The 23,094-nt window shown below is 45.3% G+C and overlaps 1 pseudogene; it reads left to right on the top strand.

The window, feature by feature from the left end:
- The first annotated feature begins 21,874 nt into the window (after positions 1-21,874).
- On the top strand, positions 21,875-22,699 carry LOC129672247 (heat shock protein HSP 90-beta-like; annotated as a pseudogene).
- Positions 22,700-23,094: the final 395 nt, after the last annotated feature.

Genomic DNA, 23,094 nt, shown 5'->3' with positions numbered 1-23,094 from the left:
TTAAAATCATTTGCTGCTTTTGCAGTAGGTTTAGGTTCAGTTCCCAGCAATCCCAGTTAAAGATGTTGGCTCACAACCATCTTTAATTCCAGTTCTAGGGGACCTTATATTCTCTCTTCTGGCATCTGGGAAACTGCATGAGTATTCTTCTACATACACCCAGGCAAAACCCTCATAAAATATAAACAAATCTTTATCAGTTACTTATGCTTACTTTGAAACGTACGTGCTGCAACACAGATGTAGAGGTCAGAGGACAACTTATTGAGCCAGTTCTCTCCTGCCATGTGGGACCTAGGGGATTGAACTCAAGTATTCAGGCTTGTCAGCCAGTGCCCTCTACCCATTGAGCCATCTCACGGTCACCCCCTCTGCTAGGAAGCCTGTCGTAAGCTCATGGGGTTGTACCGTGGTCCTTGAGGAGTGAGGCTATATCCTAATGGTAGGTGACACAGGATGATTTATTTGGTTGGTTGCTCCAGAAATACAGAGGGTAATTCTGCGAGCATTCAAACTCACTCAAGTCACTTCCTCTGTGTCCCCATGTCTTTAGGGACTGTCTCGAGAGCCCAAGATATTTCAGCTGAATGGGGGATTTTCCTCTGGAAGCTGATGAGGGTCTGAAAGCACCAGGGTCTCAGAGCCGGGGGTGTAGAGTCAGCAGATGCAGGAAGAAACAGAGGAAATGAATGTTAGGGTTCATGGGTGTTAGCGGGCACCTGCCTCCTCCAGGTGAGGCAAGTAGCATCTGGGGAAATGGAAATGAGTCACTGAGTGGCAGCCCCAACTCAGGGGTAAGTTTTTCCTTCTCCTCCTTCCTCTCCCTCACTTCCCCTCATCCTTCTCCCCTTTAAAAACAAAACTAAAACAAATCAGGAACAACTGATTTAGCCAAATAACTGAGGAAACTGCTGAGCCTGATTCTTTGGCCTCTCAGCCAAGTTAAAGAATCTTTTTGCCTGTGAGCGTTTCTATTACTTAGTCAAATTTTCAGAGATTTGGTTCACAAATCCTGGTGTTTTCCACAGAAATAACCCCATTGGCAGGTAGGATTGATGAAATAAAAAAAAAAATAATGCAAAAATGTATTTGTTTGCCTAGAATATATATATACTTTTCATACTGACCCCATTTCTCTTCAGACCTTGTGTTTGCAACTGTCTGAATGACAGTGTTGTTATTTCACCTTATGCGATTTCTTTTTTTCTGTTCCAGGAAACAAGCTGTGAGTCAAACTCCAGAGTGTTTACGAAACTTGGCAAGGCAAGGGCTATATCCAGTTGGAGGTAGAAAACGGCTTTCAGGTGGACTGAGCCAATAGACAAATAATGTTGTAAATATCAGTGAATGCCAGACCCTTCATTTCCTCTGATGCTTAATTACATAGATTCAATGACTTGTCACTTTTCTTTAAAAATTTATTATTTATTTATTTATGTGTGTGTGCACGTCTGTGTTTGTAAGAGCTTCTATGCACTGTGTACATAGAGTCCAGCAGATGGCGCCAAAGCTCATGGAACTGTAGTTGTAGATGGTTGTTGGCCACCAGGTCAGTGCTGGGAACTGATCTGGAACTGATCTGGGTTCCTCTGCAAGAGCAGGAAATGCCTTTGAATGATGAGCCGTCTCTCCAGCCCACCTTTCTCACCGTGGTTAGACCATGACATCTAGACTTGGCATATAACATGTGAACATCCTTAAAATACCAATGGGAGAAAGGGGAAAAGGCTCCACGTTCAGCAAGGACCCAGCATTCGGGATATTAGCTCATAGCAAGGGTCAGACTAATAACTGGGCACAAGGTGCTAAATTCTAGTGACAACTTTAGGAAAAATAGTGGCTGTAATTGTAATTATTAGTCCTGAAAATAATACTGAATGCCAAAGCTCTTAACCAGAAATTATTATGTTGAGTGAAAGAAAATGAGCATTTCTGAGTACTTATTAAGTGCCAATACTTAAAATATATATTGTCTTTTTAAGGGCTTGTGATAATCTTGTGATGTGAGCATTACTGTTTTCACAGATGAGGTCATGAGGTTAAGATAGGAAATCCAAATGGTGTCTCTAGGTGTTCTTTTTTTTTTTTTTTTTTTTTTTTTTTACCTTTTTTGAGACAAAGTCTCACTGGGTAGCCATGGCTAGGCTTCCCTTGAGCACACTCGATCTGTCTGCCTCTGCCTCATGCCCATCATGGATCTGGTCTTCTTACCATGTCTCCTTAGCCTTTAAATGGTGTTCTCCAGCCATTAACAGGTCTCTAGAGGATAGGTACACTTGACTCAGAACATGCTTTGCTTCAAAATCAAATGAAAGTGTAAAACAAAGGAGCCACTGTGAGGCAACAAACAAACAAACAAACAAACAAACAAACAAAAAAAACTCCAAACAAAACAACAAAACAAAACAAACCCTTTCAGTTCTACACATTTGCTTGCAGTTGGCCAGTGTCCACCTTCCTTTGCTCCTTTGGTCCCTTAGAGAGAGCGGAGTACGTTATCAAGAGCAGCGCAGAGAATGGGACCTGGCGAGGTGTTTCCAGGTGTGGAAGGCGGAGACTGAAGACAGTGGGTGTGGAAGGCGGAGACTGAAGACAGTGGGTAGGGGAGTCTGGCTCACTTCCTGAGGAGGGTATGCAGTGTAGGTAGACAGGCGGGCAACCCAAGGTGTCACTCTCTCAGGCCAGTGTCAGCAGTCAGGTGTGGTGAGCCCCAGGAACTGACTGACCTCAGAGCCGGCGCTGCCAATAAAGTGTGGCTCTCCTGTACCTGTAAAAATAGTGGTGCCAACTGTGCAGGGTGCCTGGGGAGACTGTGCAGACTGAAGGTGTGTTAGTGAGTGACACAGGAAAGAAACTGGGTGATTGTCAGGTCACAGTGGGAGTCCTACGCTACGGGAGCAACCCCACATTGCCATTCTCTGGGTGATTACAACAACATTCTTGTTCTTTAACAACAAATAGTTCTGACTCTTTTATTTAACAAAATCAAGAATTGTCTAAATTATTATTATAAAAGTGCATTCCAGTTACCTTCGTTGGATCCCCACACGACCCTACTCACTCCTTATTGTCCTGAATATAGACAGACCCATTAGAGACTTTTATTATTTAGACAGGTTCCACTGTGTAGTCCAGGCTGGACCAGGATATGCAGCCGTCCTTTCAACATTACATCGCCATACCTGTCCACCATAGAATGCTGTCCGTTGCCCATCTTCTCCATTAATGTGAGTCTCAGGTGTTGAAGCTACCTCAAAGTTTGATGTTTATTTCTTGTAGTCGACCTATGTACATAGGTGTTCTATTGATGCAACTTTCAGGCCTTCCACCCCTGTGGCCTTTTTCTACCTCCTGGCCTCTTATAGACATCCAAGACAAACAGGGAAATAATCTGAAAAGTATGGCCATCCCCCATATATCTTTAATGGTGGAGTAGTTTATTTGGGCTCAAGGTTTGAGGGGTTACAGTCCACTGGGACAGAGGCGGCGTTGGATGGGTCATGGGGAAGGAATGTGTGGCACCTGCTTGTTCATAAGTCAGTCAGCCGATGAAGGAGTGGAGAAGGGGCATGCTGGACTCACCTGTTGGTCTGCTTTTCCCTTTTTAGTTGTTCTGGGCCCTCAGCCCATGGTATGAAGCTGCCTACACTCAGTGTGGGTCTTTGCTCCTCAGTTAATCCTGTGTGGAAATGCTCGCACAGACACACCCAAAGGTGTGCTTCACCACTTCATTAGATATGTCTTGATCTAATCAATGACCAAATGAGAAATATCAAAACAAAAACAAAAACAAACCCAAACCCCAAACAAACAAACAAACAAAACACCAGAATGATAATATTCTATCCCTGGCCTCACAAAATATCATTTCTGTTCTTTAACTGTGACCCAAATCTTAGCAATCCTGAGACTATTCAAAATCCAAAGGCTTGTGCCATTCCAGGGGATCTTTTCACTGTGAGCCCCACACAGGACTTTATAGGTGGCCCATTGTAATGACCCCACGCACAGCCTCCACCCCTCCGTGGGTCCTCTTCTTGTCTGCTTGTCTACACAATGACTCGGAAGGACGACTCTAATGGTTTAGTGAGGGCTTGGGTAAAGGTCTTCAGTCACTGTAGTCTCGCTCATTGCTTCCTCACAGCAGCTGGGACACTGGAGCAGAAGTGCTGTGGAAATACTGAGTGTGTGCTCTAGAGTAGGACTGTGTAACGAGACAGCGACAGAGATATGATCTGCCTCAAAACAGTACACCCGAGTACCGGGCTTCACTTCTTCCAAAAAAAAAAAAAAAAAAAAAAAAAAAAACTCCCCTCCCCACTCCCCATTTTGAGGTAGAGGACCCAAATACAAACAGTAGGTTAGATATTTCCATGGTTAAGAAGGATGAGGGAAGTTCTTAATGAGTGTTTTGGATCTCACTAAGTCAAGACTGAACTCTGCTGAATGAAACAAATGTGGTAGACACCCTCATGGGATGCTTTTCCCACCAAAGTCCTCTGAGAAACACCTTGCTATCCAGTGGACTGTCCACAAGACATTGACAGCCTCCAAACTCCCGAGGCATCGGTTGAATTAGGAGAGGTGCTTTTCTATGGGAAACATTTGATGATGATTGGAAATACTGTTTTATTTCACAGTGAGAGAAGATGCTGTTAGTATTGAGAGTGTAGAATTCATGGAAAGCACGGGACATCCTATAATGAAGAAGACAGATTCCTTCTCACTGAAAAGAATGATGAGACTCAAAATATCAGTACTGTCTAGGCTGGGAAATGTTGATGTAAGATGAAGAGGTTGTTTGCCAGTTTGGGCCACCATAAATACCAAAGACTGGGAGCTTATTATCGGCAAAAGCCTGGTTTCTTGTAGTTCTGGGAAGTTTAGGATCAAGGTAGTAGAATTAGGTTGGTCTGGCATGCTGTCTGGTTCATCACTGGTTCTCTTCTGACAGGGTGGAAGAGGCGAATGCATGACTTTGGTCCTACTTCATAAGGCTGCCAGTCACATTTGTGAAGACCCATCCTTGGCCTAAACTCCCCTAGCTTCCTATGTAATAACTCCAGCACTTTAGGAGTTAGGGTTTCAGCACAGCCTCTTAGCACACCATATGGACCACAGCATGATGCAGGGAGCATCCAGTCTTGTCTCCTAGATATTGAAGATAAAGATAAAAGGTGGTAACGTTTGGCTGAAGAGGGAACTAACCAAAGAGAATGGACATTTCAATCTAGGGCCCCTCAGGCTGCTTCCTAAAGGAAAGGGAAGGAAAGGCAGGTTGACACCTGAGCCAGTCTCCTCTGCCTCCACAGCCTGTAGTTTGCACAACCCTATTTCACTCACTCGGCACATGTTCTGCTGTCTTACAAGAGGTTTCATTTGCAGTGAATATTTGCAGAGAACCCAAACTGAAGTTTGAAAAATATAAAACAAATTTGTGAGTGACAAATACTTTTAGAAAGGTTTTTCAACAAAGAGGAAGAATCACATCTCAATTGCCTACAATTTTTGAATAAAAAAATATTAACTTTTGAAAAAAATGATGCAAGTGTGAGACTATAAAAAGAGTCTCAAGTACAATGTGTTTTTAGTAAGTTTGTGGAGGAGAATTATCCTTTATTTTAGAATTAATGTGTGTCTATGATACTATAAAGAATCATAGATTTATGTGATAGCAGAGTTATATTTTATTGTGGTGAGTTACCAATGGATCTAGGGCTTTAAGAATATAATCCAATATTATGCACTCATTTTAAGCATCTTTGTGATCCATTTTATTTTATTTTATTTTATTTTTTTGAGACAGGACTTATTCTCTATAGCTCTGACTGGCCTGGAACTCGAATCACAAAGATCTGCCTACCTCTGTCTCCTGCATACTGGGATTAAAGGTGGTGCCACCACTCCTAGATTATTTTAATTGTTTATGTTTTGGGGTTAAAAGTAATAGGAAAAAATAACTAGCAAAAATTTCTCTTTAATCCCTATTTTCTCCTTTCCAACTCTCAATCATACCTCTAAAAATACTTTTAATAATTTCTTTGATTTTCCCTCCAAAATATTACTAGATATATTCATGACTATAAAACTATGCCTAATTAATTTTTCTTAAAAAATTTATTTGTTTTATGTATATGGGTATTTTGCTTGCATGAATGTCTATGCACCTGTGCCTGGTGACCTTGGAGGCTGTAACTCCTAGGGCTGGACTTATACATGGTTTTGAGGGCCATGTGGTGGTGAGGATCAAATGCAGGTCATCTGGAAGAGGAGCCATCTTACTGCTGAGCCATCTCTCCAGACCCTATGCCTTTAGACATATGTATCTTGTTCTTTGTCTTGTTCTCCCATTTACAGATACACATGAGTGACATTTTCCCATCATTTTGTGGAGCAGATTCCCATTTATTTTGTTTTCATGACCACGGGGCATCCAATTGTTGGGATAAACCATCTCCCTCTTAACTCATCACCTTCAAGTATTTGTTGCTTCCAAACCCCTATGATTAGCATCCACATCATCTCAAATATTTTTCAGTGAGCTCATTTTTAAATGGAATATTACAGCTCTCTCTCACACACACATAGTAACAATATCACTGTATAGGAGAGTTGAACTGTGGGGAAAGAAAAGCATTAGGAATAACAAAGGAAAGAAGCCAATGGGTAGAAAGACTGGAGTCCTTCCCCCGTAGGGCTACATGTAATGAACAGAGCCTAGCAAGAAAAGCTCGGCCAGTAAGAACTCAGGGGGAGGCTGATGCTAAGTGAATAAACTGAAAAGATTTAAACTCGCATGGCTTAGGGGTGTTAGGGCTTCTTCCAAGCTTCAGGGGCCCACTTCTTCCCTTCAGTGTGGCTTTTTATCCTTCTTAATGCACCATGTTGGGGGCTGGAGAGATGGCTCGGTGGTTAAGAGCACTTGCTTGTCTCTCAGAGAACCAGGGTTCAGTGCCTAGCCATATACAGGATCTCACTGTGATGTATATAATTGTACTTTATTCCCATTCACTCCCTCTCCATCCCCGTTCTTCCCTTTCTCACTACCTCTTGCTGGTCCCTTTCTCTCCAATTGCCCCACTCCCCCTTTTGTTTTCAGGTCACATGTATTTTGTTACTCTCTCTCCTCCATTAAAACCTACTCCTTGTTTCCTGGTACACTTTCTATTTTCATGTCTACATGCATATAAATTTAATTCTTGGTTCTGCATGACAGAACACTTGCAGTGTTTGTCTTACTGAATTTGGATTACTTTGCTTAACACAATGATCTCCAGTTTTCACTCATTTTCCTGAAAATGCCACAATTTAATTTTCCACAGCTGAATAAAATTCCATTGTATATGCAAAAGGAATTTTATCTAGTTGTCTCTGTAAGCAGGGAAGGCCAAGGTCAAAGTGGATGGAGCCTAGTGTCTTGCTTCTCCTGGGGAGAAAGGTGTGTGTCAAGGCAGGTTCCACTTTCAGATAATTGTGAATAATGAATACAGATGAACAGGTGCCCCTATAGCATGCTTAGATTCCTTTGGGAGTGTTCTGAGGAATGACAAAGCTAGATTATATGGTGCTGAGGCAGGATGGGAAGGCAGGGAATGGTTGGGGGACTTGAGAAGAGAGAGAAGCTCCTCCCCAACAGAGAACCAAGAATTCCTGCTCATTACCAACCCCTCAAGGCTCCATTCCCTTCCCACATGCAAACCTGCAATTTTCTTGGACTCCCACAGGCAACCCCATTCACCAGGAAAGGGCAGGAGCTGAACTCCCGGGCAGCTCCTCTGGCTCTGTCCTTATCAGATGGTATTTCTATGCAAGTTCTCCTTAGAGCTACCTCACCTCCCTTACCAAATAAGAGAGAAAGGGCTACACAAAAGAGAGTCCTCAGCAGCCTTCTAAGACAGGGCCTGACAGCTGTGGAAATGATCCTTAGGGCTAATGCTGTGACCCTTAATTGCTTACTGTCCTTTGAGAAGCTGGTGCCCATCCATGCCTGGTGGGTCCTGTTCTCCCTTGGGAGGCAGGTGTCCTTGCTGAGATAGGTTCCTGTTGTGTAGGCCAGGAAGACCTCAGTCTTGCACAGTCTTCCTGCCTCAGCCTCTCAAATGCTAGAATTACGTGCAGTTGCCAACACTTACGGCCCATTAAGACTCCAATTTGAACAAGAAATCTACTGTTGCCAAGTGTTCTGTGTTGTTTTTTTTTTTTCCTTCATTTGATTCCATGGTTCCATAATTCTGTCTTATCTAGTATTGATACTGTAATCTTTAAAAGCTGATTCTCTTTGTATTGTATGGTGTAAGTTCTCAGCCTGTTTTTCAATTTCTCATAATCAGTGTTGAGATATATCTCTTTTATTTTGGCACGAAATTAAATTTTGCTTCAAGAGACAATATGAAAAATATGTTTTTAACTGTGTAAGCTAAACAAATTTATTTATTTTTTTATGTAACAGATACATTTGGCTTGAATTATGTTATTTCTGCATTTTGTTTTTTTCTTTTTAGGACAGCCTTTCATTTCATTTGTTTGGTGTTTGTAGTCCTGTAATTTATAAAGGTCTACATTTTGTATTTCTGTAATTACAACATTCTGTGGCCTTCTATGTGGTTAGGCTTATGACAGTCCCCAGGTATGAGTTAGAATTTAATTAGCATCCGTGCTTTTCCGTCAGCAACTGATGCACAGGATAATTTCTTCACAGTTCCTAAGGCAGGGAAGCTCACGTGAGTTCCTCTTTCCAATAAGGCAGCATGGAACCAGTCTTTCTCTGCCCCCTCTTTTGCTCCCTCTCACTGTGACTTGTCTGTTTAATTGGCCTGTTGAGGATAGATGGCCAAGCCTGGCTATTTGGAGCTTCCAGGGTCAGAGCTCTGAGCCTAACAATCCTTGTAACTCTGGCCTGGTGGCTTCTGAAGACTGAACTTCTGCCCTCAGCTCCTGGCCATTAGAGGGAGGATGCTCCAGCCATGGCAGTGTGGTCCTGTATCCTAGGATCTCCTCTTTGTTTCATCTGCTGCTCAGCCTTAGCCAGGAAAATCCTGGTGTGATTCCTTCTCTGCACTTTCCTCGTTTCCATCTTAGTGATAGTACTATTTGCTCTACTGCCCCATTCTTGGAATGGCTGATCTCCTGCAGGCCCTCATTCAAAGAGATACTTAATTTAGCATTGACTGTGAGTCCTGGTAAAAGGCTGGACCACAGTTTTGAACTTTGCTTCATTTGTTGGACCCCAGCCTTTTTCTGTTGGTAAGGACGGTAACAGTATTTTACCTATATCCTTTTATTAGTCGTATTTTTTAAATTAAATGTTCTTATTTATTCACTTTACATCCCAATCTCAGCTCCTTCCCTTCTCTCCTTCCAGTCGGTCCTACCCCCCCACCCTCTTTCCCCTTCCCTGCCTTCTCTTCAGAAGAGGGGAGCCACTGTACCCCCTTCCCTCCAATGAAGTCACAGCAGGACTAAGTGCATCCTCTTCCACCAAAGCCAGACAAGGCAGCCCGCTAGGGGAAAGTGATCCAAAAGCAGGCAACAGAGCCCATGTCAGAGACGACCCCACTCTACTTGCTAGGGGACCCACATGAAGATCAAGCTGCCCATCTGCTACATATGTTTTGGGGGCCTAGGTCCAGTCCATGCATGCTCTTTGGTTGGTGGTTCAGTCTCTGTGGGCCCCAGTGGGCCCAGGTTAGTTGACTCTGTTGCTCTTCTTATGGAGTTTTTGCCCACTCCAGGTTGTTCTAGCCTACCTGATCCCCAACTCTTCCACAAGACTCTCCAAGCTCTGCCTAATATTTGACTGTAGGTCTCAGTATCTATTTTGATCCACTGCTGGGTGGAGCCTCTCAGAGGAGAGTTAGGCTCCTGTCTGCAAGCATAGCAGAGTATTGTTAATCGTGTCACGGGTTGTCTCTCTCCTATGGGCTGGGTCTCAGGTTGGGCCTGTCATTGGATGGCCATTCTCTCAATCTCTGCTCCATCTTTATCCCTGCACATCCTGTAGGCAGGGTACATTTTGGGTCAAAGGTTTTGTGTGTGGGTTGATGTCCTCCTTCTTCCACTAGAAGTCCTGCCTGGCTGTGAGGTGGCTATGTCAATCAGTCTCCATGTCCTGTGCTGCTAGGAGTCTCAGCTAGAATTGCCCCCATATCCTCCCAGGAGCCTACCCACTTGCAGGCCTCCAACTTGTCCCAGAGATGCCCTCTCCCACTGGGATTCCCTTCTCTCTCCCAGCCCTCTCACCTTCCTTCCTCTCCCCACATCTGATCCATCCACACCCTTGCTCCCCTCCCCACACCCTCTCCTACCCTGTGTCCTCACTTCATCCACTTCCTATGTCTATTCTATTTCCCCTTCTGAGTGGGATTCAAGCATCCTCCCTTGGGCCCTCCTTGTTACATAGCTTCTTTGGGTCTGTGGATTGTAGTATGGTTGTCCTGTACTATATGGCTAATATTTACTAGTCATAGTTTAATCCCTTTTATCTCTCTGGTTGATCTCTTGCTGGGTCATTTGTTCTCTTAGTGGTGGTGGGTAGGTGTCACAGGCTTGCCCATGCTTGTTTGAAGACTTTGTGGTTTGGGAACTTTAAAAAGTTTTGCTGCACAGACAGTTCCCTTCCCATCTGGCAATCTTAAAAAAAAAAAAAAAAAAAAAAAAAAAAAAAGTAAAGTCTTGTCTCCTTTCCTCTGTCACACAAATCAAATGGGGCCCAGGAGGACTTCTCTCTACAAACCTTGTTGAACCCTTTCTGGTCCTGATGGTGGCAGAGGAGAGATGGAAGAGGAGGGAGAAGGGAGGATGTGGTGGGTGTGAAGAAGGGATGAAGAGGTGAGGTGTGGGGAGAGGCGTGGGGGTAGAGTCAGCTCTTCCAGGAAGAGTACCTCTCCCCCGTGCCCTGCTTCAGGAATGGATTTCTTATTTAAAGTGATGTTTTCATCTCCCTTCTGGTCTCTTCTCAACTTTCTGTGTGGCTTCTGCCTTGCCTCTGCTTCTTTTGGAAGCTTTTGTTTGCACTTCGGAGTCTCCAGATTACATGACTTCTGGTCTTATTGAAAATGGAACTAAGACATCCCATCCCTTCTCAATCGGGCTTTTGTGAGATTTGTGGAGGTATTTACATTGGAGGTCTGATTCAACTTTAGAATTTAGTAAGTACAGCACTTTCAGGAGCACAGGCCAAGGGCAAAGGGAGAAACCCATGGCAAATTTTGAGGTACCTTTTCACCTCTATCCTTATGTGCAATTGTAAGAATGAGGAAATAGAGAAACTTTATGCAGTCCTCACCTTTAGTTCTTTCTTTCTTTAAACTTTTTATTGGCTCTTTGTGAATTTCACATCATGCATCCTAATCTCACTCATCTCCCCCTGTCCTCGTACCTCCCTCAACAGAGGGGAAAAAAAGCCTTGTTGTGGAAGCTGTAGTGTGTCACAGTGTATCGCACTGTGTACTCTTTTGTCCATACTTCTTGGCTTGCAAATGTTCATTGCATAGACTTGGTCTGGTACGAGACCTCTGGCTTCTTACTCTGTTGATGCTGAAACCTCACCAGGACTCTTCTCAGATACGCTGTGGTTGCCCTGTATCATAGAGATCCTGTCGTTTTGGATCTGTAGGACCAGCCTCTTCATGCTCTCCAGCAGCTCATGGATGGTGTAGATGTTGGGGTGGTCCAGTTCAAAGCCCTGGATCTGGGCCTGGAAAAGTATCTGAGCTGCTCGTCCTGTTGCCTCTACCACTCTCATGCCCTTGGGGCCGGCTCATCTGAAACCCCCACATCCAGGGCCAGCACTACTGTGCTCACTGGTAGGGTGCAGGGCCTGCTCCCCGAGTTCTGCACCAGGTGAGGGACAGGGCCAGCTCTCATGCTCTGATGACCCTGGAGCCAGGTCTCCTGCCTGCCATTGGCGGCAAGAAGGAATGGGGTGGGGGACTCTTTCCCTTGCCTATGTCACTGCATAGCAGATAAGTTGGAGGCCATCTCTCCCATGCTCATACCCTCAGGGCTGGATCCCCCCTCCTCCCACCCCCATCTGGGTCAGCTCTACTGTGCTGCCCAGGTGAGGTGCAGGGCCTGCTTTCCTGCTCACATGGCACCGTACAGCAGACAAGTGGCAAGACCAGCTCTCCCATGCTCACACCCTCAGGGCTGGCTCGCCCACCTTCGCCATCAGGGTCAGTTCTACTGTGCTTGTTCTGGCATGGTGCAGGGCCTGCCCTTGATAGCGTGACAGCGCAGCAGCTGGTGAGAGACAAGGCCAGCTCTCCAGCTCTCATGCCCCCAGGGCCAGCTCTTCCATGATACCCAGGTGAGAGGTGTGGCTAGTTCCGCACAGTCCTCAGACATCAGTATGTCCCAGGCGGCAGCCCAGACCAGGGATATCTACCTGGCCTTTGGAGATAACAGATTCCTGCTGCTTCAGGGCTACAGACCCATCCTCCCCCGCCAGTGGCTGCACAGGCCAGAACCCCACGTGGTCCCGGCTGGTGTCATGAACTACTCTCACCTGGCTGTTCCTCAACTCTCCAACTCTGCCTGTCTTCATTGTGTCCACATCCTTCTGTTTCTGTTTCTCTCCCATTTTCCCACTGCTTACTTGCTCCTCTTCGTGGGTCTCTGAAATGTCTGGGGTCATTTCAGGAGTGATCTCAGGAGTGCTATACCCTGATTGTACGGTATGGCGCAGGACAGGGCTCATCTCAGGCATGGCTTGCCTCCCTCCCACAGGCCTGTGCAGCCTCCAAATGATGGTCGTTTCAGGCTAGCTCCCTGTCTTGGCCCCATGGCACTGGCTTGGTGGTCATCTCTGTCTCTGAATGGCCCTAAGCGAGGGCCATCTGCCTTGGGCTCATTCCCGCCCGGTGTCCTCAGCCCCAGGCAGGTTTTTCTGACTTGCTCCCGTGTAGTATGTGTTTATGTTTGGAGGTGTGTGCATGTGTGTGTGTTAATAGAGACAAAAGGTTGACATCAGGTTATCTTCCTCAGTCACTGTCCACCTTTTGTTTTGAGGCAGGGTCTCTCAGTGAACCAGGAGCTCGCTGTTTCAGCTAGACTGATTCAGCTAGACTGACAAGCCAACAAGGCCCGGGATCTAGCTGTCCACCAGGCCCCAGCGCTCTCATGACAGGCATGCCCACTGCATCTGCTCTCAGCTTTTAGCATGGAGATGAAGCTCACGTCCTCCTGCAGGCGGGGGGTGGGGTGATCTCTCTCCCCACTGAGCCATCTCTCCGGCTCCTGTTGCATGACATTTGTGTATTTGGTTTTCCTCATTGTCCCACCATTTCAGTGCCTTCCGCCCCCATTTGTACAGAGCTGTAATTCCAGGATGCTGGGGACTAGCTGAGAGCGTGTCTGGCTTGTTTTCCAAACCAAAAGTTATTGGGTGTTTCAGAGCATGGCTGCCGTGTAAGGGAGAGCAACCCTTAATTTTGAACAGTCTCTAAAGCATGTGCATTCCCCGAGACCTGATATTTTCACACGTGTGACATTATACCACCACTGTCTCCACCTCTGAATGTCAAGGACAGAGATATCTGTGTATTCCTTTTATTACTGCCTCCCAGAATCACTTAGCTGCTTAGCAACACTCCACTACATTTGCTGAGGTTTTTATCTGTCACGTTGAAAAGCAGAAGTGGTTGGGGGACTGGCTGAGCCTGATGGGAATGAATGCAAAAAAAGATTTTCTTTAAAAAAGGCGGGGGCGGGGGCGGGGGGAGGAGGTACCTTAGAGTATATTAAATTCTAGGCTGATGGTAACACAGTGATGAATAAGTCACTTGCCTCACAGTCAATTGAAAGGCTGTATGGCTAGCATTTATTAAACACCTGTTATGTGGCAAATACCACACTAGACATGTTGTTTATTTCCTCACAGAAGCTCCATTGTGCTGACATGACTGCCCTGCTTTGTAGAGGGCTTGTCTAGGTGAAGAGAGGACTGGAGCCCAGATGTGAACTCCCCCTTCAAAGGCCCCCCTCTTTCTCCTGTACCACGTCGGCCACCGGCCACTACAACAGGACGGATACAGTTCCGTGGCATGCAAACCATGAGCTTGGAGCGGATGTGAAACCAGGCAGCCTTGGGCTTCCCCACTTGAGGACCCGTGTTTGAGCGCCAACTGAACCCAAGCTGTAAGCATACGGTGCTATTTGATGTCCTGTCTGGGTCTGAAGCTGGGAAGTGTGCTGGGAGGGACGCAGGGCTTGAGCTGTAGGTTTGGGGCTTGGGAGAAGTGCTTGACTGTCATGAAGTTAAAAAAAAAAATAGCATTATTGAGAATGTGCTGTTTTCATTCAGAGAATGTGAATACCGCCTGCTCTGCTGTCTACTCTCTCTCTCTGTGTGTGTATACTCACAAGTGTGTATATACTCTCACCTGAGTGCAGAGGTTGACATCAGAGGTCTTCCTTAATCATCCTCCCCTTCTTTCCCGTCTCACTTCTTGCTACAGTGTTTTCCACTGAACCTGGAGCTTGCCCATTACTTTACTCGGGGATCTTCCTGCCTCTGCCTTCCCAGCACATGGAGGATGTTCTCATCTCACTACTCCCCAGAGGCTGGCTTTCGTGTATCCGTGGGGAGTGGGGTGTCTTCTGGTCACTCGGTTGGAGAATTCAGCACCATGCCTCAGCACCTCTATTCTTGCTTCTTGACCTTTTGCTTTATGTTGAGTGAGGGGTTTCCTTGGGACTCAAGCTAGCTTCCAGCCCAGATGACCTGCCTCAGCTGTGGGGCACTAAGATTACAGGCACAGCCCACCCTTCCTGCACACTTGAGGCCGCTGCCTTCCTTTGTTCCTCAGCACAGGCCATGGGAAGTAAAACTCGGCAGCACACTGTTCTCTGTCACTGGGAGGTAATATGGCTTCCTAATTAAACAGTTTAGCAACACTGACATTTCTGTATTTGCACTAGAATTATCCTGATATTACTGGGGACTGGAGACTGCTACCACCTGCTAGGAGCATACGCATATGTTTGAGCAAAGGTTAATGAGTCTATTCAGAAAAATGATTCAGGTGAGGGCTGAGGAGCATCTGGGTGCATCTTAATGGAACAGAGCTGAAGATTTTGAGAGGAACTAACCCAATTTGGAACAAAACAACTGGAAAGACTAGTCAAAGTTTTGAAAGTCTCTTATTTTTAGGGCTGGAGTAGAAGTGTGCTTTGATTAGTTCTTGTAGTGGCTCCCTGTCTCTGTCCCTCTCTCCCTTCCTCCCTCCTCCTCTTCCTCCCTTCCTCTCTTTTTCTCTCTCCTCACTTGGTAGTCCAGGCTAGTCTCAAGTTCTCAATCTTTTGGCTTTAGTCTTCCAGCTTAGTGGGATTATTGGTGTGCATCGCCAGACCTAAGTGCTATTTCAGTCTTAAGTATGAGGCACACTCCCTGTGGCCTGAACCCCCTAGGGTTTTTGTTTATTTTGTTCACTGATGTTGTGCTGTGTGCATGCTCCCACTGATTGGCACTCCCTGCCCCTCATGCATTAATTCTCTGTTGAAAAATGAGGAACAACTACCCCTGTATCTTAATGTTTAGTATGTTTGCCCAACCTAACATTGTACATTAACCCGAGCTACTGTTTAGACAAGGGTTATTTTTATTTATTTATTTATTGAGTATAGATAGAGGCTGATGAGTTTGAGATCAGTTGACTTGCCTATCAATTCTCCATTTTCTCAACTTCTTGCTTTAAATGCAATGGCCAAGATTTTGAGAGCCTTCTAAATGTTGTTTTAGAATATGTTTCTGGTGAGGGTTTTTCTTTTCTGATTCACAAAGACTAGTAACCCCACCAAAAACATGATACTGACTCACATCAGCATGATGGTTGACCTATTGGAGCCCTTTCAACCTTCCAAAATAAGTGCTGAAACTCATCTTCCTCTTACTCAACTTGGCCAAGGGCTTATTAGTTTAAAAATAGGCATCTTTTATTCCCCACCTGTCAGGGCCTTTCTCCCTTCCCTCAGCATTCACTGACGTTTTCTGGTTGACACCCTCCACAGTACCAAATGCGAACAGAGACTATAGAGCATTTAGAATGTTCCATTTTATTGACAGACATTGAGACTTTGTCAGGGACAGTTGCCTAGCAACCTGTATGGCACCACTTTGGAGGAAAGGAGGGAAGAAAAGGGTAGAATTATATATAGGTAAAAGGTTAGCATATGTGGAAAGGCCAGCCATCACTAAGTGGGGAGTATTTTATTTCAGGTAGGTCTTTAAGCTGGCAATGTTGTGTTTAAAATCCGTACAAATTATTTTTTTTCCTTGGGTTGTTGGATTACTGAAGTGTTAAGATAAAAGTGTTTTTTTTTTTTTCCCCAAAATGTACAAATGTACTTGGCTGTGGGTTAAGTGCAAAGGAATTTATTAGCATGTAGAGCAGAAATTCTAAATGTACCAGCTTTAGGTGAGTATTTGAACAGGCCACCAACAATAAAATTACCTGTTTATCTTTTAATAACCCCAGGAGAAAATTCTCTTCTGATTCTGTCTAATAAAAATTCCCAAATTTCTTCTCATTAGACTGCTTAGGTCACATGTCTATTTTTGAACCAATCATGGTGGCTAGAAGTTATAATTACCCCATAGCTGGTTTAACAGAATCTTAATCTGACTCCCGTGAACCTGAGTCCTGTTGTTTGAGAGGCCTTAGTTTAGAGATTTGTTACTCTTGAGAAGCAAGATAATAAATGAGATATTTTTGTGTTATTAAATTGAATTCTCTTTGTTATATTTTATGCCATAGAGTCTCAAAAGTAATGGCATGCCAGTGACCCTTACTGATTACTATTATTGTTGTGGCCAAATGACTTGACAAGAAGCCACTAAAGGGGGGAGGTGGTTATTTTGGCTCACAGTTTAAGGGGACACAGCCCATCATGGTGAGAAAGACTTGGCAGTGGAGTGTGCGGCTTCTGGTTACAGTTCATCTGTATCCAGGAAGCAGAGGGCAGACAGGAAGTGAGGCAGTGAGGTGGGGCACTGAACCCTCCACGCTCCCCTCTGACTTACTTTAGTGAAGCTCCACCCCCTCAAGGTTGTATTGTCTTCTGTAATAGAGACACTAGCTAGGAGCCAAGTTCACACAACTGCACCAACGGAGACACTTCACGTTCGACAGCAGGCTATTACAAAGGGCGTCAGGGTTTCCCACACTTGGCTCCGCTAATCTGCATGGCTGTTCCGGCCTGACCAGTGTAGAGAACTGAGTGTCTTCATAGTCCAAAGTGACCTTGCTCTCCTGGTCTGCCATTTGCAACTATGAGTCTATTGTTAAGAATTTTGTGGCTGAAGGTGTTTTGGCACCTCTGGAGTGTGCTGTTGACCTCTCTGCTGTATGTCGTTGTCATTGTTTAATTTGCCTGATCCAAGGTCCGTTCCTGTTCTCTGTATTAGTGTTTTCTAGAGAAACATAATACAGAGCCAATATTTATCTATTGTCTATCTTACCTATCATATCAAATCAATCAATCAATCAATCTATCTATCTATCTATCTATCTATCTATCTATCTATCTATCATCTTTCTATCTGAGTCTACTTTTGACATTTTTCATTCAGTAGCTACATATAGTTCCTAGCCTAGGCCAAGGCCAGGACACCATTCCTCTTCCACACTGGGCTTGGCTTAGTGCTGCCTGAACCCCCAGTGATGCCAATGCAGAGCTACAGTACTGTGCGGCCCTCACGGAACCCACTCACTTTCGTTATCCTGTTGTTCTCTAAGATCACATCTGCTGTGGCTGAGGCTGTTTTTCTTTTGCAAATGAAAAGACCGTGAGAGCCATCCACCGTGATCAGCTAGCTAACAGGGCTTATCTGTTCACTCGAGGGGAAGGCAGAGCATGAAGTATGTACCTGGACTGGGCAGTCATCAGGTGACTAATCTATGTTTCACGGGGATGGGGGGCCTCCTCAGCACCACACTGGCTAAGATGGATGAGGAGCCCTAAGGCTTCCACTCCACCCTGCTTAAAACCCTGATGCTCCTTCCTTAGCGGTTTCATCCTTATCATAGCTGCACACACAGGATTTCCGTTACACACCAATGGTGCTAATGTGACAAACCACAGTTCCAGCCCAGATCTCAGATCCTGGAAACAAAAGCCTCCTTCCCCTCTCTGGCCCTCAGTTCCCTTTATTTGGAAATTGAAGGGGCTGGACCAGGAGCCGTCAAAATCCTTTTTATTCTCTGAGCTCAGATTTTGTGACTTTTGCCATCAGCCAAAGTGGAACTTGTTAATTTTGTGAAAACTAACTAAACGACTACCTCAGAAGTTATTAATTCTGCACAGCAACCTCCTCTTAGTGAGTTGTCAGCTGGCGAACGCCAAGCCAGTCATAAAATGCCAGCTCGGCTAGTGTGGGATGGAGCTAACTGTGAGATTTGCTGGGCAATTCTGGTGTGAAGGCAATCATGTCTCTGGAGTGAGAAAGGTCAGCGCCCTGTGGCTGCCAAGGGGACAAGAAGGGGCCTGCCACCCGCTGAACACAAATCAGTCTAAAACACAAGCGCCCTTTGCTGTTGCTGCCTAGTGGCTCTGAATGTCAAATGATATTATTTTGGGAGACCGTTAAGCTCCCTTCTCGGCTCACAGCAGGGTATAAATCCCCTCATCTCGTTTGATTAATCCTAGAGACTATAGAATATGTTACAAGGTGCAGAAAACACGACTGCAACAGGAAAATCAGTAGCATTAACGAGCATGGAAGTTCTTTGAAAGCCTGAGGGTTTTTTCTGCCTCCCCCGATTCTGTATTGCACAAAAATGGGAGGAACCCCATCGAGCCTAGTGAATGAGCCTTTTATATGAAGTATCATTAGTGAGTAGATATATATGTAAAAAATGTAGGGCAGATGTCCTCTGACCTCCACACGTGTGTCACACAGAGACACAAATTATTCTTTCCCCTCTACAATTCATATCTGATTGTGTGCATGTTTATACACACACACACACACACACACACACACACACACACACACACACACACCTGCCTGCATCTGGCAGGAGAGACGGTAATATCAATAATGATTACTCTAGCTGCCGAGATTACAAATGAGTTTTTAATTCCTTGGGCTCTTTCTATCCGACACATATTGTATTATAATGAGAAAAAGCTCTGGAAATGATGTTATTTTAAAATGTATTTTCCTTGTTCATGAGGAAGGCAATTCTTTTCCTTAGGGAGGTGGCTGAGAATGCTTTCTCCTCCTCCTCTTCTTCCTCCTGTTCTAACATGGAAGAACTTGAAATGTCCCTTGAAACAGATTAACAGAGCCCTGCCTGGGAATCGTACCACATCTTCCTTTTCAAGCCCTGGAAGCCACCGTGGTGACAAGCAGGAAGAGATTCGATAATAAAGAGGAAGAGAGCCACTCCATGGCTGGATTTCATTCCCAGCTTAATTAAATCCAAGAAACACACCTGACCTCCAGCTTTGAGGAGCCAGCTCAAAAGCCAGGTGCCCTCATCAGCTTGGGCTCACCCCGCAGTGATTGTGGGAAAGGGGCCCAGAAGCGGGCAGAGGGAGGCAGAAGACAGTCGAGATGAAACGGGAGGCAGGAAGCAATATCACAGAGAAAGCTGTTTTATCCAGGGGGTGAGATCCGCTTGCCCTTCTGCTTAAGAGGTGATCAGGAGGCTCACCTGCAAAGGTGATGAACGGAAATTCCTCTCGGGCCCGTTGGCCCCTGCCACCTACCCTCCTCCTGCAAGCTGCAGCCCATCCCTGTTCCCACCACTGTGGGAAACTGAGTACAAAGGGCACTTGGTTAGCACTGTCTCCACTGGGCCATCAGTGTGCGCTGCTGGAAGGTTTTTTGTGCATTACACACTTGATGTCGTTTCTGCTCCCTCAGCAAGAATGCTGCCTTTCGGTACTGATATCTGCGGTCCCTTTGTTCTCTCCAGAGGCCAGTGATTCCCTCGGTGTGCAGATAAAGGAGGGTAAGGTCCAGGTCCTTTTTCCACTGAACCCAACCGGAACAGCATCACGTGTCATTTCCCTTCCACACTCACCTAGGACACATTCCAGGGCTTTATAGGTGAGCAAAACAGCAGAGAACCAGCTTAGGTGCGGAAAAGCTGGGTGGCAGAGGAGGGGTGGTGGTGGAATTTGTTCATAGGAAGGTGTCAGTAGAGAAAACTTACAGGAAGGGGGTGAGGGAGAGATGGAGGATGGGGCAAGCAAGAATACAGTCCTAGGAGACTGCACAGTGGCCTGGTCAGTAGGGGACTCCAGAGCCTAAGCCATAGCAGGGAGCATCGCCCTGGCCAAGGCCAGGTAGGCCTGTCAGTGGCTGTCTGTGGACTGTCCCTAGGGGTAGGACATACACCCTTAGGGCAGAAGTCTCGTTGCTTGAGTTAGGGTCAAAGCCTGAATCTAATGGGCTAGACTCAGCCCCAGTCCTGAATGAGCCAATGAAACAGACAAATAGAGTGAAAAGCAGAGAGAGAGTTGCTCCCTGTGGCCATGTGGAGAAGGGGAGCAAAGATGTCCATGTTTCCCTACCCCATATTCATCTACAGGGTCCTGAAATAGGTTTTAACAGGAGGTAAGAGGCAGAGATGAGCAGTCAGGGTCAAGGTGTGGCCCCGCCCATCATCATCATCTCAGCTTCAGTGTGTCCCGTTAGGATGGTTAGGATGGTCTGACAAGCTGTCAGAACTGTGAAATCTCCTTGAGACAAGTTCCCACTCTGGTTGGCCATAAGTGTCAGCCTTTACCTTACCCAGTGTGAGAATTTTTTTTTTTTTTAATGAAATTTCAATTTCTTGGAGAGCAATTTCAGTAGTTTGATAGCCAAGTGGGGGGACAACACACTCTTTAGAATATCTTTATTTCTTCCAGGAAGGCTACTGTTTCTGTCAGTCAAAGGCAATTGTCTGAAAGAGGGAGCCGTTGAGAGCTCATGATAGCTAATACGTGAGGGTGGAGGGACAGATATGCCAGCTGGCTTGGGAGCTTTGGCAGCACATCACCAGCCTCCGTTAATTCACACTCAATTTATACCACCCCCCTCTGGGAGGTCAGGAGGACCCAGGTAGACCCTTTCCATTCTCCAGTGTTGAAAGGACTGTTGCAAATGTCCATGAAGCATGCTTATAGTCAGTTATGCTCACCATGGCGTGTAAAATGGGGTTAGTGATAATGTGTGGGGGATTCATGAAAAAGAGAGTTCCCGTGCTGATCTGGCACCTGCTTTTCTAGCCTGTTTTCTTTGTTGTCTGTTTCAAGGAGGTATGAGTGTGTGTGTGAAAGAGAGAGAGGGAGAGAGAGAGAATGTTAAAAGTTTAATTTCTCATGCTGAATTATCACAATGCTTTTTTTTGTTGTTGTTTAAAGGTTTATTTATTTTTAGCTTACCTGTTTGAGTGTTTTGCCCACATGTATATACATATTCCGTGTATGCACAGCATCTCAGAGTGTCAGATCCTTTGGAACTGGAGTTATAAACAGTGTGACTTTCCACGTGGGTGCTGGGAACCAAACCCAAGTTCTCTGTAATAGCGAAGTGCTTTTAACCACTAAACCACCTCTTCCATCTCTCTCTCTCTCTCTCTCTCTCTCTCTCTCTCTCTCTCAGGGCACTGGGTTTTAATTGCGAATAAAAGTTTCCCAAAAGGAGCAGTGCATTCACTGAACTTTCTGCAAGGCTGATTAATGGATTAGAACTTCAGTGGTTGTGGGGAGGTTGGAATGTTGCAGGTTTATAGCCTACTTAAAATTCATCCTGGGCCATGTTTAGCTCTCTAAATGGCCTTTAAAAAGTTTTATCATTACAATTGCAGCCCAGGCTTGCCGTGAGAGTCGGATGTGGTCTAGGCCCTGCTCTATACTACTATTTGGCTTTCCTGTCAAGATGCCTGAGGAAGTCCACCATGGAGAGGAAGATGTAGAGACCTTTGCCTTTTAGGCAGAAATTGCTCAGCTCATGCCCCTTATCATCAATACTATCTATTCAAAAGGGATTTTTTTTTTCTTCTGGAGTTGACCTCTAATGCTTCTCATGCCTTGGACAAGATTTGGTATGAGAGCCTGACAGACCCTTCCAAGTCAGACAGTGGCAAAGAGCTGAAAATTGACATCTCCAACCCCATCTTCAGGAGCGCCCACTGACTTTGGTGGACACAGGCATTGGCAGGACCAAGGCTGACCTCATAAATAACTTGGGAACCATTGCTAAGTCTGGTGAGAAAGCGTTCATGGAGGCTCTCCAGGCTGGTGCAGACATCTCTGTGACTGGGCAAGTTTGAGGTTGGATTCTATTCGGCCTGTCTAGTGGCAGAGAGGGTGGTTGCAATCACAGAGCAAAATGATGATGAGCAATATGCCTGGGCTCTTTCAGTTCATGCAGACTATGGTGAGCCCATTGGCCAGGGTACCAGGGTGATCCTTCACCTCAAAGAAGACCACATAGAATACTTAGAAGAGAGCAGGGTCAAGGAAGTCATGAAGAAACACTCAGAGTTCATAGGCTATCCCAGGCTATTCCTATCACCCTCTATTTGGAGAAAGACAAGAGGGGATCAGTGATGATGCAGAGGAAGAGAAAGGTGAGAAAGAGGAGGAAGATAAGGATGAGGAAGAGCAGCTTAAGATTGAAGATGTGGTATCATATGCAGAGAACGACAATGGCAAAGATAAGGAAAAAAACAAAAAGAAGATGAAGGAGAAAAACAATTGATCAGGAAGAGCTGAATAAGACAAAGCCAGTTTGGACCAGAAACCCTGATGACATCACTCAAGAGGAATATGGTGGAGTCTATAAGAGCCTCCAAATGACTGGGAAGAACACTTGGCAGTCAAGCACTTCTCTGTAGGTCAGTTGGGAGTTCAGGGCATTGTTTTTCATTCCTGGCTCTTGCTCATGTCTAGAAGAATCTCTTCTATCCTGTCTTTGTGCCTTAAGGCAGGAAATTCCCCTTCCACAGAATAGCAGGGTTGAGTATTGTGTATTGTGGGTTTTTTTTCATTTGGACTTTATGCTTACAAAACCACTAATTCTAAGATTAGTGGTCATTAAACATCCATCTGTCATTTCAGGAGTATGCTATATTGCAGAAGAAAATATGGTTTTGG

The sequence above is a fragment of the Psammomys obesus genome, unplaced genomic scaffold (genome assembly GCF_907164565.1).
Source record: "Psammomys obesus unplaced genomic scaffold, mPsaObe1.curated_primary_1811, whole genome shotgun sequence".
NCBI classification, from domain to species: domain Eukaryota; kingdom Metazoa; phylum Chordata; class Mammalia; order Rodentia; family Muridae; genus Psammomys; species Psammomys obesus.
The sequence above is the reverse complement of the archived record's forward strand: the minus strand, read 5'-3'. Positions and strand labels throughout refer to the sequence as shown.